The 15,513-nt window shown below is 47.7% G+C and overlaps 1 protein-coding gene and 1 non-coding gene across 2 annotated transcripts in view; one reads left to right on the forward strand and one right to left on the reverse strand.

Annotated features, from left to right (window-relative positions):
* Positions 1-15,513, forward strand: part of LOC144180658 (acid-sensing ion channel 4-B-like) — a 93,492-nt gene that overhangs the window by 25,306 nt on the left and 52,673 nt on the right. The gene's annotated exons all lie outside the window — the stretch shown is intronic.
* Trnai-gau (transfer RNA isoleucine (anticodon GAU)) lies at positions 9,654-9,726 on the reverse strand. Its single transcript has one exon. It is a non-coding gene; the product is annotated as a tRNA-Ile (tRNA).

Genomic DNA, 15,513 nt, shown 5'->3' on the forward strand with positions numbered 1-15,513 from the left:
TATATATATATATATATATCGAATAAGAAAATGGGAAATGAGGGGCTCCGTGAAATAAGACAGAAAATAAGGGTTGGCAGTCAAGAAAACCTCGGAAAGCAAAGGGGAGGTTGCGGTGGGTCATAGAAAGACTTGAAGAATTTTTTTTAGTCGATAAGAAAGTGGTGAAAAAATGCCCGCGGGGTGGGATACGAACCCATGATCTCCAGAATACCGGTCTGGTGCGATAACCACTACGCTACCGGCGGGGCTGTTTCCCCAGCACTTTCTCGGGTATTTATGTTAAGGTATCTTTGTTTCCTGCGCTTGGGAGTGGTAGCTAGCGCCACTCGGACTACTCGGGGTGAAGGGGACCTTCTTTTTAACCCCCGGGCCGTGACTCGAGTGTCTACGACATGTTGAGAGTGGTCGACCAGCGTTGAACCCTCTTAAGCTCCCTTTGGCACCAAGACTGCCAGAACACAGGCCCTCGCTAAGCATGTAGCGAATCAGAAAATGGAAAATGAGGGGCTCCGTGAAATAAGAGAGAAAATAAGGGTTGGCAGTCAAGAAAACCTCGGAAAGCAAAGAGGAGGTAGGGATGGGTCATAGAAAGAGATGAAGAATTTTTTTTTAGTCGAAAAGAAAGGGGTGAAAAAATTCCCGCCGGGTGGGATCCCACCCGGCGGGCATTTTTTCACCACTTTCTTTTCGACTAAAAAAAATTCTTCATCTCTTTCTATGACCCATCCCAACCTCCCCTTTGCTTTCCGAGGTTTTCTTGACCGCCAACCCTTATATAGATATATATATATATATATATATATATATATATATATATATATATATATATATATATATATATATATATATATATACATATATATATATATATAAGAGAAGAAAAACTTCGAACAAGGTAAAAGCACGATTGTGGCCTACCTTTCAGCAAAGAGAACTTGCTTTCCTCAGGGCAATCTCTCGCCTGGCAGGCACGGTTTATATACGGGTAGGACCCCAGGTGAAAGGAGAGGGAAAGATGGAAGGGAAATTGAGCAAGCTGATTGGTTTGGGAGTGTGTCGGGGGAGAGATTGAGGGGCCAAGAAGGTTGTCTAGTTTAAGCCGCGAAGTAGGTCACACGGAAGTCAGCTGGTGGTTGATATTCGTGGAATTTTTGAGAGAAAGGATGAGAGGGTGTTTATTGACCCGCCGCGGGGTATAGGGAAAAGATCTCAGAACCGCGGGAGGCAGACCAGGCGGTGAGGGTGGGGTCCTTATCAGAAACTATCGGCAAGCCTCAGGTCAAAAGAAAAGATAGAGAAGGGGGGAAACTAACTAGGTCAAGGAAAAAAGAAAAAAATGGAGAAAAAAAAAACAGGGAGGGAAACCACATAAACCCACACACACAAAAGAAAAAGCAATGACCCGGCAACTGAAATGGCACGTGTCACCCACGGCAACATTCCTGGAACAGGCCTGTCCTGAAACTCAAAAACGAAAAGATAAAGTTAGAGTGACGTACGGGGCACAAGACCACGCGGAGTAAAAAAAAGAGAAATTAAATAAATAAAATTGAATTCATTCCAAAAGCAATGGTTGGAGGGATGAGGGCGAGTATTAAGCTAGACGCTAAAGAATGAAAAAAAAAAGAAATTAGGTGACCAGGTACAGAGCAGAGTGAACGATCATAATCTTTGGATGAGGTATATGCACGAAAATGCCTAATGCTGTATTCCCGGTGAATATCGCAAGGATTCCAAGTTGCCCTTAGACGCATTAATTCCAGCAGGTTCCATGGAGTTGAATTTGTGAATTAAGTAGGATTTTCGGTATTTCCGGTCCCTAGGAGACTTAAAATTTGACTGAAGTATATATAACTTAAGGTCATCAAAATTGTGGCCTGGTTGGTTGAAATGCTGCGCTACAGCTATGGAGGATTTGCTAAGAGTATCTGCCCGGTGACCATTAAGCCATAGGCTCATAGGTTGGCTCGTTTCGCCTATATACTGTTTGTGGCACATTGAGCATTCCGCCATATACACAATGTTGGATGAAGTGCACGTAAAACTTGAATTAATCTTGTGGACATAATTACTGGCTGTGCTTTTTACAACGCAGTCTGTTTGCAGGTGCGTACAAGTCTTGCATCTGGGGCGGGAGCAGCTGGCTATGACTGGTTGCTTTGAAGGCCCTGTTTTAGCATGCACTAAAATATCTTTTAGATTCCTGTTTTTCCGGTAGGTAACCCTTGGTGCTTCCGGGAAAATCTTTTTAAGTCGGTCGTTACTGGCTAAAATGGGGAGTACTTCCGCAGTATATTGTTTACGTTTGGGAGGGCGTTTGAAAATTTAGTTATTAGGGCAGGTGGCCTGGCGCTTTCGTTTTGCCGGTGTTTGTTTGGAATGTCATCCCTTCTGAGATTAGACACACGTTGGTACGCGTGATCGAGCGAGCTTTTGGGGTGGTTCCTGTTCATAAGGGTGGCCTTGAGTTCGTCTAGGTGCTCTACGTAGTCACTGTCATCACTGCATACTCTTCTAAGCCTGGTGGCTTGTCCTACAAAGATCCCTTGTTTGCAGGGTCTGGGGTGATGGCTTTTATAATCTAGGTACTGCTGCCTGTCTGTGGGCTTCCTAAAAAGCGTGGTTTTAAGTTTACCGTTGTCTAGAATGACGGTAGTATCTAGGAAGTTCACTTCTTTTTCAGAATACTGGCAGGAGAATTTAATAGTCGGATGCGAAGAATTGAGATGGGATATAAACGTTTCTAGAGTCGCGCGACCGTGTTCCCAAATCATGAAGATGTCGTCTATGTAGCGGAGGTAAACCTGAGGTTTATGCGGAAAAGAGCTTAATAGGGTAGCTTCAAGTTGCCCCATGAAAATGTTGGCATAGGTCGGTGCGAATGGAGTACCCATGCTAGTTCAATTCAATTTTATTTATTTAATTTCTCTTTTTTTTTTACTCCGCGTGGTCTTGTGCCCTGTACGTCACTCTAACTTTATCTTTTCGTTTTGGAGTTTCAGGACAGGCCTGTTCCAGGAATGTTGCCGTGGGTGACACGTGCCATTTCAGTTGCCGGGTCATTGCTTTCTCTTTTGTGTGTGGGTTTATGTGGTTTCCCTCCCTGTTTTTTTTCTCCATTTTTTTCTTTTTTCCTTGACCTAGTTAGTTTCCCCCCGTCTCGATCTTTTCTTTTGACCTGAGGCTTGCAGATAGTTTCTGATAAGGACCCCACCCTCACCGCCTGGTCTGCTTCCCGCGGTTCTGAGATCCTTTCCCTATACCCCACGGCGGGTCAATAAACACCCTCTCATCTTTTCTCTCCAAAAATTTTACGAATATCAATCACCAGCTGACTTCTGTGTGACCTACTTCGCGGCCTAAACAAGACAACCTTCTTGGCCCCTCAATCTCTCCCCCGACACACCCCCAAACAAATCAGCTTGCTCAATTTCCCTTCCATTTTTCCCTCTCCTTTCACCTGGGGTCCTACCCCTATATAAACCGTGCCTGCCAGGCGAGAGATTGCCCTGAGGAAAGCAAGTTCTCTTTGCTGAAACGTAGGCCACAATCGTGCTTTTATCTTTTTCGAAGTTTTTCTTCTCTTGTGTTCTCTACCATCTTCAAAGATCTACTACTCCCTGGATTTCGTGTACGAAGATGACAGAGCAAGGTAAGCCCCCTCTCCTCTCCCTGGCACACATAGCTCTCATCGGTGATAGCCACTTTAAGTACATTCACGACCACTTCCCTTCCGGACAACATTCACCATACATCAGCTTTCAAAGCGGCGCCACAACCCATGACATCAGAAAACTGATTGACGCCGCCCCACGCAACATCACTCACTTTGTTCTGCACTTTGGCACTAACGACTTAAAGAACAACACCGCTCAAAGCACCATGGAGGCCATGAAAACTCTTGTTCACGATGTTCATACCAACAGGCCCAAAGCAAAGATAACCCTGACAACAGTACTTCCCAGGATCGACAACAAACACAAGCCAGACATACCCCAGACACACAGACTTCTAGCTCACTCACAAAGGTCAGCTAAGCTTAACGACTTCCTCATGTACCTTGGACACAACACAGGAAACGTTGACATCCTCCACCACGCAAAAATTCACCACGACCCCCTAGGACACCTGGCCAAGGACGGACTACACCCTAAATTTCGAGGCATCCGACTGATTTCCGAAAACATCAAGCACAGGCTGAGGAAAACATCAAGCAGAGGCTGAGGAGAACAACAGAACCAACCTCACACCCCCAACGGTAGCGAAATGCTATGTCCACCTAAGAACAGCACATGTGACGCCAGCACACAAACCGTGGACGTGGCCGCAACACCAGCTGTACAGCACGTGAGCGAACAACAACCCGACCCACCAAAGACAACACCCTCATGGTTCACGCAGACCCCAACACGCAGTATAACGCAAACAGGCACCCAAACAGGCATCGATGTGGACCTCACCCCTAGCAGCCCCCCTAACTGACTCCAAGCAAAAAAGTGTCACCCCGGAGGTCTGCTCGGAACAAACACAAATGACTACCACCGAGTAGGCCGTATGCTACAACCCCTAAATCCCGCTCTTTCCTCAAAGCTCGAAAACTAGCCGGCAAACAAACCAACTACAGAGTTCATCTAAAAACGTACTCCTCGTATCTTCAAAGCAAAAAGATCCCCAAAGGCCTCCGCCTAAACGTTTTATGTGCCCTTGGTGAGCTCCCTCCTGAATTAGCTGCCAGGTGGCAAGATATTCTGAATAATGCTTCTCTTTCCCTCCTAGAAATTCTTAGAGAGCACTGTACTAGCCAACTCAGCCTCTTCAACGACAAGATTGAAGCTCTTGCACTAACCGAGCAGGAGAAACTCGATCTCAATATTTTCATAAATCGTAAGGAAAATGACCTTAGCAATAAGCAAGCGGTTAAGTTTCAGCGTGACCAACTTCCCTCGCAAAATGCAGCATGTACTGTAGGAGATCAGCCTCTCAATAGCCGCGACTATGAAGTACTAGGTCATGTAATGTTCCCCCTCGATACAGAGATTGCTTTAATTGAACCTCCTCCCCCAGCGAATAATCCTATAGAAAAAACGAGCTCTCTCGCTACCTGCCCCAGCAACGTTATTGACATTTCCAAAACACTAACGGCCGACGAAAAAGGTATCCTAGAACGAGGTCTACCTTTCAGTCCCACAAATAACAGTTTGAATGAATACGAGTTACAGAAAGATCTCACTGAATTTTCTCGGAGAATGAGACTAAGCGAGTTTTTTCGGAGAAGCAGGACCAACCTTACATTAACGAACGCACCCTCCACCTTCCTAGCACTTGGACTCCAGATGTAGATCAATCTCCAGAATTGGATCTGTACTTAAAATCAGTATCAAGAGAAATATTGGCAACAACTAAGCGATCAAACAAGCGCAAGAACCTAACTCCGTCGGAAGAAGTTACCCTGAATTGCCTATCAGCCAGAACCGACATAGTCATAAAGCCAGCCGACAAAGGTGGCAGTGTAGTTGTTTTACCTATGGGAAAATACAAAGATGAAGCTTATAGGCAGCTCAATAACCCTTGCCACTACAAGCCCTTAGATAACGATCCGAGCCAGGAATACAGCCTAAAAATCCTTCAGAGCCTCACAGGTCTACGATCCAGAGAATTAATAACGACTACTGATTTAAATTTCATGAAACCGAATAATAAGCATGCAGGACGTTTTTACCTCCTCCCAAAAGTCCATAAAGTCCCCGTAGAAGTATTGTTCACTGCCGACATTCCTTGCAGACCCATAGTTTCGAATAACAATACCCCAAACCGAAGCACTATCTCTATTTCTGAATCATCACATATCCGACATTCCGGCTCTTCTTCCTTCATTCGTTCAGGACACCCCCCACTTCCTCCGCATAATAGAAGAGATAAATAAGGGCGGGCGCCTACCCAGTGGAACCCTCCTTGTTACTCTTGTCGTTGCTGCATTGTATACAAACATTCCGTTCGCCGAAGGTATTGAAGCGATTTCAAAATCTCTATCAGTGAACCCGCACCAATAGGCACCAGAAGTGTACATAACTTTGTCAAAACTAGTTCTAACTCTCAATTATTTTGTATTTGACTCTTCTTACTTTTTACTAGTTTTTGGAACAAGGCATGGGTACTCCATTCGCACCGACGTATGCCAACATTTTCATGGGGCAACTTGAAACTACCCTATTAAGCTCTTTTCCGCATAAACCTCAGGTTTACCTCCGCTACATAGACGACATCTTCATGATTTGGGAACACGGTCACGCGACTCTAGAAACGTTTATATCCCATCTCAATTCTTCGCATCCGACTATTAAATTCTCCTGCCAGTATCCTGAAAAAGAAGTGAACTTCCTAGATACTACCGTCATTCTAGACAACGGTAAACTTAAAACCACGCTTTTTAGGAAGCCAACAGACAGGCAGCAGTACCTAGATTATAAAAGCCATCACCCCAGACACTACAAACAAGGGATCTTTGTAGGACAAACCACCAGGCTTAGAAGAGTATGCAGTGATGACAGTGACTACGTAGAGCACCTAGACGAACTCAAGGCCACCCTTATGAACAGGAACCACCCCAAAAGCTCGCTCGATCACGCGTAGCAACGTGTGTCTAATCTCAAAAGGGATGACGTTCTCAACAAACAGCGGCAAAACGAAAGCGCCAGGCCACCTGCCCTAATAACTAAATTTTCAAACGCCCTCCCAAACGTAAACAATATACTGCGGAAGTACTAGAGCACTGCACGGGCCCGGGCCGGCCCGAAAGCCCGGGCCCGACCCGGCCCGCGGGCCGGGCCGGGTCGGGCCGCCCGAAGTCGGTTATTGGCGGGCCCGGGCCGGGCCCGGGCTCAGTGCCGCGGGCCCGGGCTGGGCTCGGGCTCAGTGCCGCAGGCCCGGGCCGGGCTCGGGCTCAACGCCACGGGCCCGGGCCGGGCTCGGGCTTGAATTCATAGGCCAGGCCCTTAATAGTTCCGACGTGAAGTGTAGAAAAGAGCATAAAATTGAATATTCTGAGTTTACTTTTACGCGCTTCTTGCTGTTAGTTGTACACATTGTTTTAAAAACGTGTTTTGCTAGGGCTGATAGTCACTATACTGTAACTTTAATGACATTTCATGTACTGCATCAAGATTTTATATTTAGGTGTATAACATATCAAAGATACGGTTACAAGGAATGCCCTAGAGGGGAAGGAATTAATTAAGCCACCCTGGAGCTGTGCACCTATGTCTATGTACGTGGGTTTTAGATGTCGAACCAATCTAAATGCGGCTGCTGTGGCTGGAAATCAAACTCGCGTGCTAGAGAAGCGCCACCGCTTAACACCTACTCCAGGGAAAATATTTCAACGCACGCACATACTCGTGGATTCAAATGGCGAGCAAGAAATTTCATTAATACCAACTTGTGACCGAAACAACCACATGAAGCTGCCAAGAGTCTGGTCATCAAAGGTGATGGTGCCTCTCGTGTAAGAATACGAGCTATTATTACGCCCCGGTGGCGTGAACTGCAGACGGTGTGAGCTAAACCACGTGTACTTTTAAACCCCTTTTTTGCGTTACAATTCAGGGCGTACTTGTACAGACTAGATGCTCCGTCTGATTTCCGGCTACGAAGACACTCGACCAAATATAATAAACTAATTTTCTTCAACGTCTAAGACCAGGCCTGATCACACACATGCGGGCCCTCCGTAGGCTCAAAAAAAAAAAAAAGACCGTGCCCGGGCTGGGTGTGGGCTTTAGACGACGGGCCCGGGCCGGGCCTGGGCTTGAGACGACGGGCCCGGGCCGGGCCCGGGCTAGGCTCACTTATAAATTCCCGGGCCCGGGCCGGGCTCGGGCTTGATTTTACGGGCCCGGGTCGGGCTCGGACTTCACAAAGCGGGCTCGGGCCGGGCTCGGGCCTTAAAATCAGGCCCGTGCAGTGCTCTAGGAAGTACTACCCCATTTTAGCCAGTAACGACCGACTTAAAAAGACTTTCCCGGAAGCACCAAAAGTTACCTACCGGAGAAACAGGAATCTAAAAGATATTTTAGTGCATGCTAAAACAGGGCCTTCAAAGCAACCAGTCATAGTTAGCTGCTCCCGCCCCAGATGCAAGACTTGTAGGCACCTGCAAACAGACTGCGTTGTAAAAAGCACAGCCAGTAATTATGTCCACAAGAATAATTCAAGTTTTACGTGCACTTCATCCAACATTGTGTATATGTTGGTATGCTCAATGTGCCACAAACAGTATATAGGCGAAACGAGCCAACCTATGAGCCTACGGCTTAATGGTTACCGGGCAGATACTCTTAGCAAATCCTCCATAGCTGTAGCGCAGCATTTCAAGCAACCAGGCCACAATTTTGATGACCTTAAGTTATATATACTTCAGTCAAATTTTAAGTCTCCTAGGGACAGGAAATACCGAGAATCCTACTTAATTCACAAATTCAACTCCATGGAACCTGCTGGAATTAATGCGTCTAAGGGCAACTTGGAATCCTTGTGATATTCACCGGGAATACAGCATTAGGCATTTTCGTGCATATACCTCATCCAAAGATTATGACCGTTCACTCTGCTCTGTACCTGGTCACCTAATTTCTTTTTGTTTCATTCCTTAGCGTCTAGCTTAATACTCGCCCTCACCCCTCCAACCATTGCTTTTGGAATTCAATTTTATTTATTTAATTTCTCTTTTTTTTACTCCGCGTGGTTTTGTGCCCCGTACGTCACTCTAACTTTATCTTTTCGTTTTTGAGTTTCAGGACAGGCCTGTTCCAGGAATGTTGCCGTGGGTGACACGTGCCATTTCAGTTGCCGGGTCATTGCTTTTTCTTTTGTGTGTGGGTTTATGTGGTTTCCCTCCCTGTTTTTTTCTCCATTTTTTTCTTTTTTCCTTGACCTAGTTAGTTTCCCCCCGTCTCTATCTTTTTTTTTGACCTGAGGCTTGCAGATAGTTTCTGATAAGGACCCCACCCTCACCGCCTGGTCTGCCTCCGGCGGTTCTGAGATCTTTTCCCTATACCCCGCGGCGGGTCAATAAACACCCTCTCATCCTTTGTCTCCGAAAATTCCACGAATATCAACCACCAGCTGACTTCCGGGTGACCTACTTCGCGGCTTAAACTAGATAACCTTCTTGGCCCCTCAATCTCTCCCCCGACACACTCCCAAACCAATCAGCTTGCTTAATTTCCCTTCCATCTTTCCCTCTCCTTTCACCTGGGTCCTACCCCTATATAAACCGTGCCTGCCAGGCGAGAGATTGCCCTGAGGAAAGCAAGTTCTCTTTGCTGAAACGTAGGCCACAATCGTGCTTTTACCTTGTTCGAAGTTTTTCTTGTGTTCTCTACCATATATATATATATATATATATATATATATATATATATATATATATATATATATATATATATATATATATATATATATATATATATATATATATATATATATATATATAGCGAATCACAATAGGAAATGAGGGGCTCGTTGAAAATAAGACAGAAATAAGAATAAGAAATAAGACAGAAATAAGAAATAAGAGGACATAGGAAAGCAAAGGGGAGGATGTAGCAGCTCAAGATAAAGAATTTGGAAAATCAGAAAGTGGAGAAACAATGCCCGCCAGGTGGGATCCGTACCCACGACCTCCAGAATATCGGTCTGGTGCGATAACCACTACGCTACCGGCGGGGCTACTTTAGCCTCCACTTTCTGGGGTATTTATGTTCAGGTGTTTTTGTTTCCTGCGCTTGGGGGTGCTAGCCAGCGCCACTCGGACTACTCGGGGTGAAGGGGACCTTCTTTTTAACCCCCGGGCCGTGACTCGAGCGTCTACGACATGTCGAGAGTGGTCGACCAGCGTTGAACCCTCTCAAGCTACCATTGGCACCAAGACTGCCAGAACAGAGGCCCACGCTAAGCATATAGCGAATCAGAAAATGGGAAATGAGGGGCTATACTTATTTCACCTATCCCTCATTTCCCATTTTCTGATTCGCCATATGCTTAGCAAGACCCTCTGTTCTGGCAGTTTTTGTGCCAGAAAATGGGAAATGAGGGGCTATACTTATTTCACCTAGCCCCTCAATTCCCATTTTCTGATTCGCCATATGCTTAGCAAGACCCTCTGTTCTGGCAGTCTTTGTGCCAGAAAATGGGAAATGAGGGGCTATACTTATTTCACCTAGCCCCTCAATTCCCATTTTCTGATTCGCCATATGCTTAGCAAGACCCTCTGTTCTGGCAGTCTTTGTGCCAGAAAATGGGAAATGAGGGGCTATACTTATTTCACCTAGCCCCTCAATTCCCATTTTCTGATTCGCCATATGCTTAGCAAGACCCTCTGTTCTGGCAGTCTTGGTGCCAAAGGTAGCTTAAGAGGGTTCAACGCTGGTCGACCACTCTCGACATGTCGTAGACACTCGAGTCACGCCCCGGGGGTTAAAAAGAAGGTCCCCTTCACCCCGAGTTGTCCAAGTGGTGCTGGCTACCACCCCCAAGTGCAGGGAACCAAAAATACCTTAACATAAATACCCGACAAAGTGGTGGGGAAGCAGCCCCGCCGGTAGCGTAGTAGTTATCGTACCAGCCGGTATTCTGGAGGTCGTGGGTTCGGATCCCACCCCGCGGGCATTTTTCCACCACTTTCTTTCTGACTCATAAAATTCTTCATCTGTTTCTATGACCCACCACAACCTCCCCTTTGCTTTCCGAGGTATTCTTGACTGCCAACCCTTATTTGCTATATATATATATATATATATATATATATATATATATATATATATATATATATATATATATATATATATATATATATATATATATATATATATATATATATATATATATATTGAGAGAGGAAAGCAGGCAAGGAGGCCTAATGCCGGGCGGTGTTTATTCCAGCGGTCGTTACTCAGCATCCAGCCAAACCAACGAACTCCGATGATGATTACGATCGCGTGAGCCCAGCGATACGATGATGACACCAAACGATGCGTGGGCGAGACGATACTGATGATAGTGTGTTTGGACACAATAGTGAGAATGACCACGCAAGCAATCAATGTGAAGACAGCGCTCACACTAGTTTCCCCGGCGGCTGAAGCTGCCATCCTGGCCGTCAAAGGGAGGATGATCTGCGCCGAAAGGGCTTTAGGGGCGAAACATGAACAGTTTCGATGCCACGCACCGTCGGTCAGCGACTCCACAAGTGGGAGCAACGACGTAGTTGACTGGAGATGTTCTCTGTAGTACGGTGTACGGACCAATGAAGCGCGGCATAAACTTTTCACAGAGTCATGGCGCACGGAGCGGCGTCGAAAGCAGTACCTCATCCCCAGGGTTGAATATAACTTCCCGGCGGTCTGCGTCATAGCGCGACTTGCGGTCATTTTGGCAGGACTCGGTGTTCAATCGTGCGAGGTTTCGGCACTGCGCTAGTCGAGAAACAAATTGGTCGGTGATGTTGGTTGTGGTATCCACGGGACAGGAAAAGAAAGATGCGCCTAGAATGGACGGTGGGTGGCGGCCACAGACGAGAAATAACGGTGAAGATCCGGTGGTGCTTTGAAAGGCGGTATTATAGGCGTATGTTACAAAGGAAAGTATGAAGTTCCAGTTCCTGTGGTCGGGGTTGATATAGAGAGACATCATACCCGAAAGTGTACGGTGGAACCGTTCTGTTAGCCCATTTGTCTGTGGATGATAGCTCGACGTGGTTTTGTGGGCAGTACCAGCAGCTTGGAGAACTTCCTCAAGGACTGCTGACTGAAAGATTCGGCCACGATCACTTAAAAGAGTACGAGGTGGTCCATGCCGTAAGAAGAGGGCTTGCAGAAAGAAATTTGCGACCTCACAAGCGCAACCGGTACGTAGAGGGGCAGTTTCTGCATACCGCGTCAAGTGATCGACAGCGGTCACAATCCATCGATGACCAGTCGAAGTGAAAAGCAATCCTCCATACAAATCGATGCCCACAACTTCGAATGGGGCAGAAGGACATGGCAGCGGTTGTAGCATACCGGCAGGGGCTGAGGTCGAGCGTTTACGACGCTGGCACGAAGGGCAGGACGCAACATATTTAGCGACACTTGAGGAAAGGCCTGGCCAAAAGAATCTGCTTTTGATGCGGTCGTAGGTCTTGTAGAAAGCAAGATGGCCAGCTGTGGCGTCATCAATTTCCAAGATGTTGGCTTGAAGACAGCGAGGGACGACTGGAACCCATCTGTATCCGGTAGGGTGGTAATTGTGGCGGTAAAGGGCTCCACCAATGGAAAGCCGAAATTCACTTAGTTGGCGGCGCGTTCGGCTGTTAGGTGGGGATGCTGAACCGTCGAGAAGATCCAGTAATCGTCTGCAGTACGGGTCGGCTCGTTGGAGAGAAACAAGGTTTTGTAGGATATCTTGACCACTGGTTTGCAAAGGGGCCATGGGCAACGCGAGCGGAGTTGTTGAAGGCGATGAGTTACTTTGAGACGATGGCTGTGGGCAGTGGGTGGTCGGCTGTGGGCAACGGGAAAGAGCGTCGGTATCACTGTGCTTGCTCCCCGACTTGTAAGTCACAGTGAAGTCATATTCCTGTAGACGGAGTACCCAGCGGCCAAGGCGCCCCGAGAGGTTCTTGAGGGTGGATAACCAACACAGGGCGTGGTGGTCTGTTACCACTGAGAAATGCCGGCCATACAAGTAAGGACGAAATTTTTGCATTGCCCGAACAACGGTGAGGCACTCTTTTTCAGTTATGGTGTAGCTCTTCTCAGCGGGAGTCAAAGTGCAGCTTGCATAGGCAACTACTCGCTCCGACGAGGAATCCGTACGCTGAAGAAGGACAGCACCAAGACCGTGACCACTTGCATCGGTGTGAAGAATAGTGGGTGCCGACTCATCGAAGTGGCAGAGGACTGCTCCAGAAGTTAAAGCTTGTTTCAGGGTTTGGAACGCTTTTTCAGTCTTGGGTCCAGACGAATGGGGTTCGGGGTGTGAGTAATTTGTGAAGGGGTGAGGCTATTGCTGCAAATTTTCGGATGAAGTGACGGAAATAGGAAGCCAATCCCAGAAAACTTCGTAGCTCTTTCTGGCGAAGAGGCCGGGATAAATTGAGGACCGCATTGATGTTGTCTAGATCCGGGCGTATACCTTCCTTGCTTACAACGTGGCCCAAGACTTTGATTGAGGTACTGGCAAAGCGACATTTCTTGGTGTTCAGCTGTAAACCAGCATTGCCAAGACAGGTGAGGACTTCATCCACACGTTGAAGGTGCTCAGCGAAAGTGGACGAAAAAATGACGATATCATCTAGGTAGCATAGGCAAGTCTTCCACTACAAGCCGCGAAGTACAGTATCGATCATACGCTGAAGGTGGCCGGAGCGTTGCAAAGTCCAAAGGGCATCAAGTTAAATTCGTAGAGGCCGTCTGGTGTGGCGAAGGCTGTTTTTTCTTTATCGGCTTCGGCCATGGGAATCTGCCAATATCCTGACCGAAGATCGAGACTCGAGAAGTATTCTGCACCGTGTAACGTGTCCAGAGCGCCGTCAATTCGGGGCATAGGATAGACGTCTTTCCGGGTTATTTTGTTACGCGCTCGGTAGTCCACGCAAAAGCGCACTGAGCCATCTTTCTTCCGGACCAGGACAACCGGTGAAGACCAGGAACTGCCCGAAGGGCGAACAATGTCCCGCTGAAGCATGTCGTCCACATTTTCTTGAATGATTTTGTCGTCTGCGGATGAAACGCGATAGGGACGACGGCGGACGATACAAGAACCATCGGTTTCTATGCGATGAGTCGCTGCTGATGTTCGTCCAAGAGTGAGGGAATGGCTGTCAAACAACGCCTTGTGCTTGGTAAGGAGGGCGAGTAGTGATTTTTGATTTTCCTAGCTTAATTTAGTGCTGATGGTGGATGTAAGGCTCGAAGACGTAATCGCTTGCCCGCAGGCATGCCGGAGTGATGCTATAGGGCAAAGCGCAAGACGGCCAACTTCCTCGTTTAGAATAGAAGCAACCTTAGTGCCTTTAGGAAGCAGAATCGGCTCAAAGGCAATGGTTAGTGCGGCGATGAAAGCTGATCCCTGTGAAAAGCGAACGACACAAGGTGGTATTATAACTCATTTGCAAGCGAAGTTCCCAGCTGGTATAGCAAACGAATCTCCATCGGCAATACTGTCACACGTTACGGAAAACACCGTATCTTGGCCGGGACACAAGACACAATCTTCGGCAGAGACCAACCGTGGTACGGAACGATCAGATACACAATCCATTCCTGTCTCAGTGAGGTGAATCGCAGGCTCGCGGCAGGAAATTACTGCAGACGACGCTGTTAAAAAGTCCCAGCCCAAAATAATTTCATGAGAGCACAGAGTCAGCACCGCAAACTGAATGTAATGTACGAGCCCGTCTATGGTAACCCGCACTGTACAATATCCAGAAGGGCGAATCGCATCACCGTTTGCCCCACACAAGGATGGCCCGGCGTAAGGAGTTCTCACCTTCCTCAGACGTGAACATAACTGTGCACTAATAACTGACACACTAGCCCCCGTATCAACAAGTGCCTCAATACACAAACCTTCCACTTCCACCAATAATAGGTTCCATGGACGTTCAGGAGGAGTTGTGGCGTCTTCGAGCAATGCATTTTCCCCAAAAAAAACTGCAGGTGCTAGTTTTCCGAAGGGTCGTTATTGGGAAGTGAGGCAGGACGAAGAGGGGACAGCGAGCGACGGTAGGGCGAAGGCGATCTGCGTCGGGTTGGCGTATTACGCTGAGAAAACTCAGAAGAATCGCGAGGCGGGGAAGAACGGCGATTAGGAGGGACGTATGTGCTTCTACAAGTACCATAAGCAAAGCGGGCGTTATCCCGCTCGTACCCTCGGCGTTCATCCTGCTGGCGTCTTCGGCAAAAGCGGGAAATGTGGCCCCGAATTCCACAGTAGTAGCAAACCGGGCGCTTCCGAGGGAAAAGCTGGCGGTCGGGGCGCACGTGCGCGTAATACGCCTGGGCACCCCGAGAGGGGGCAATGGCCGTCAAATGTCCGGGAGCCGTCGAAAGCGGAGGCGATTCCACGAACAAGGGGTGTTTTGAAGCGGCCTCTGCGTATGTCGTCATGTAAGGGGCAGGAGGAGTCGAATTTGCCGGTGGGTACGCTGTCATGGATGCCAGGTCCTCCTTGATTAAATCCCGCAGCGGAGATGGGCTATGGTGGCAGTGATCACGCTGGAGACACGGTGAGGTACGGGTGCCTAGCTCCTCACGAATGATTGCGCGTATCAGAGTGCGCAGATCTGTGTTCCCATCCAGAGGAGCTGGCTCAGGCTGAAGGCGAAGTGACTGCAACTGATCGAGGCGTTGGCAGGTCTCCCGCACATCGCTGACTGTCAGGGGATTCTGGATAGCGAGGGCGTTAAAGGCAAATGAAGCAATGCCATTCAAGATGTGCCGCACCTTATCGGCCTCTGGCATGCTTTCGTCC

This window comes from Haemaphysalis longicornis, unplaced genomic scaffold (assembly GCF_048455015.1).
Source record: "Haemaphysalis longicornis isolate Haplotype H1 unplaced genomic scaffold, Haemaphysalis longicornis Haplotype H1 scaffold_4, whole genome shotgun sequence".
Taxonomy (NCBI): Eukaryota; Metazoa; Arthropoda; class Arachnida; order Ixodida; family Ixodidae; genus Haemaphysalis; species Haemaphysalis longicornis.